The sequence below is a fragment of the Empidonax traillii genome, unplaced genomic scaffold (genome assembly GCF_003031625.1).
Source record: "Empidonax traillii isolate 1590-97213 ecotype Southwest subspecies unplaced genomic scaffold, ASM303162v1 scaffold950:size228733, whole genome shotgun sequence".
NCBI classification, from domain to species: Eukaryota; Metazoa; Chordata; class Aves; order Passeriformes; family Tyrannidae; genus Empidonax; species Empidonax traillii.
The window spans coordinates 207105-210183 of NW_020956143.1; positions in this window are offsets into that span (position 1 = coordinate 207105).

The following is a 3079-nucleotide window of genomic DNA, read 5'->3' on the forward strand; positions in this document are numbered from 1 at the left end:
AAAGGGACACAGACATAAAATAGAGTGCTGTGATGGATACTGTGTGGCTGGAAGATGAGAAGGATCCATCCATCTCAGACTTTCCATGGCTCCCATTAGTCACTTGGTTTCTGTTTTCAGGGTGAGAGAAGCTGGAGGACAATGGGATTCTCAGCCTCCAGCACAGAGTGGGAGGGTCAGGGCATCTTCCCCACACTCACGCTTGGGTTTTGGGGTGATGTGGGGGTCTGTGGGGTGCCAGCCCCCATTCCCCTGTGCCAGCTGCCACTGCTCCAGCCAGGTTGTGCCTTGCTGAAGGACAGAGGAATAACTCCTCAGGGCACCCACCTGAACACCACCGAGCCATCAGCACCACAACTCGCTCCTGTGCCCTGCTGTGCCTCGCAGGAAATCCTGAGTGCACTGGGAAGGGATTTGCTGCTGAGGAGGCAGAACGGGGACAAAGGGGAGAATGATCCCATCTGAGGGGGTGACTGACAGCTCCCTGCTCTGGGGAGGAATTAATTACTGCAGCAGTAATTAACGCCTGACAACCCCGCGCTAATGAACGACTCCATCCAGCCAAACCCAGGCTAAGCAGGAGCGGGTTGCTGATACTTGCTGGGCTGGTGCAGACACAGGAGCTGCTCTCACCCTTTGGAACAGGTTATCCTGCCACTGTCCACATCCAGGAGAGTCTTGCTGCTGATTCCTGGGAGTCTCTGGGGATGTGGCAGCCGAAGGCAAATCCCTGACCCGGGGAGCAGCAGCTCCTCTGGCTGGGGCTGGCCTGGCTGAGGGAACTCAGCGGGACAATGTGCTTAATTCCCATATTAAGGGAAAAAAAAACTCCTGGTGTCTGTTGGTGCCCCAGGGAATGGTCACCCCAGACCTCCCTGTGTGCCGAGGTGCCAGTCCCCGTGCAGTGTGAGTAATGCTCTTTGTCAGCTCTGATAAAGCCTGAAATCTATCACCAGCCCTTTCCTCCAAAGGTTTCGTTACCGAGAAAAGTAATTACAATTTGCCCTTAATTCCAGAAGTGTGCCTGGAAAGCTGGCTGGGAAGGAAGGCTCAGGAGGAGGGGGCTGCAGGTCCAGGGCAGAGTCTCCTCCTCCTGCCACCCCTGGGACCCTGAGCAGCCACCTCAGGAAATGGTGTGGGGAAGGTGACCAGGGACGGGTGGGGATGTGGCTGCCCCCGAGCAGGTCCTGTCATGCTGATGCTGCAGCAACTGGTCCTTCAGCAGCTCCTGGCCATGCTGGGGAGGGGAGGTACCCCCCCTGGGCATCTCCACGAGGCCCTGCCCCGGACAGCTGGGCCTCTCAGCTGATGGATTAGGCAGAATTTGTTTTTCAAGCCCCGTTGTTCAGCGGAAGGGGAAAAACTCTCCTTCTGCCTGTGGATCTGATGCGATGAGACATGTGACGGGGAAGATGAATTGAGGGCTGCATCTGAAGTGCCAGATACATAATCCATCCTAAATAGGCTTCATTAGTGGTAACAATTAAAGTTACCATTGTGGATTGGATACGTTTTCTATTAACTTTGCCCTTGTCTTGCAGCTCGGACTCACCTCGCAATAATGAGCTGTGTCACTTCTGATCTATCTCTCATAATAGCTCCTTTCTCCTCTAAATCTGGGCAAAATATGATTTATGGGCAGGGTGTCGGCTGGGTGTCAGGCACCCGGCTTCCACCAGCAGGAAGGGGGAAATGTGGGCTGGAGCTTCCAGCCCTTAGTGAGGAGCCACCCTCCTTGCACTGCCCACAGCTGTGGGAAGCAGGACAGTTGGAAACCTGCCCCTTGTTCCCTCCACATCCAAATTCCTTTGTCTCAGTCCAGCTCCAAACCTCTGCCACGTGGAGACCAAGCCCCAGCGGCAGCAAAACCCTTCCTGACAAATATGTCCCCTCCTTGCGAGGCTGATTGTCATCTCATTATGTCAATAGTGATTAAGAGAGGAAACTGGCAGTTAATCCTCTGCAAGGTGTTTTGATGATAAATTGAGAGTGCCTGGTATAAAGTTGTAGCATATTAAACTTGATTCTGGGTGGATAAAGCAGGAGGCAGCAGTGATGTGACCCTCTGTTCCAGGGCACCACGGTCTGGAGAGTGCTCAGCCCAGGAATCTTAGAGTTTAAATAATTCTTTATTATTTGTGTTTCATGTGAACCCCATGTTTCATGCAGGCAGAACCAGGAGAAGTTCCCACTTCGTGTTTTTGTCATGTTCCCCACCCCAGAGCTGTCCCAAGTCCTGGCTCAGCAGCAGGACACTTGGGCAGAGAGAAAAAAAAACCACAAGGAATCATGACAAATACATTCCATCAGCCCAACCTAAACAACCTGCAATGCTCTGGGACCTTTCCTGATAATTAAAAGCAACATGATGGCTCTTTGCTGGTGAGAATTTATTCTGTCACTTGGCCTTAAAGAAGGCCCTGTGCCAGGCAGTGTCACTTGTGGGTGTCAGGGCTGTCACTGGAGTGCTCTGGTGTGGCTGCTGGTGGTTGTGTCCCTCTCCAGATTGTCTGGACAGGCACTCAGGGCTGGGTTCTGTCACCACCTCTCGCTGTCACCTCTCCCTGCGTGCCAGCCCGTCCCTGAGCAGTGACACTCCTCACTGGGGTGGTGTTGGAAGGTTTCACATCCATCCCAGGCAAACCCTTCCCATCAGCGAGGCAGCCTCGCTGCCAGCAGGCGGTTGCCATGGCAATGCGGGCCTGGAGTGGCCCCAGCAGATGATGATTATTATTATTATTGTTATTATTTATTATTTTAATCAGGCCCTGGTTTGCATTGTGGGAGCCAGAGCGCTGTGAGGTCACTGCTCTGGAGTGTGGGGCTGGGGCAGGGCGTGGAGGGGAGAGGGGCAGCAACGAGGGGCTCTGGGAGCAGGGGATGGGGGGTTTCCACTGGGCAGGGAAGGAAGGGGCTGGTGTCCACCCCAGCACTTTGCTCAGGGAGGATCAGTGGTTGCAGAGGGCAGGGATGGCACTGGGCTGGCCCGTGGATGCTCGAGGGGGCTCTGCAGGCAGAGCAGGACCCTCACCGTGCTGGGGCTGTGCTGGCACTGCCTGGATGTCACCCAAGCCTTTGT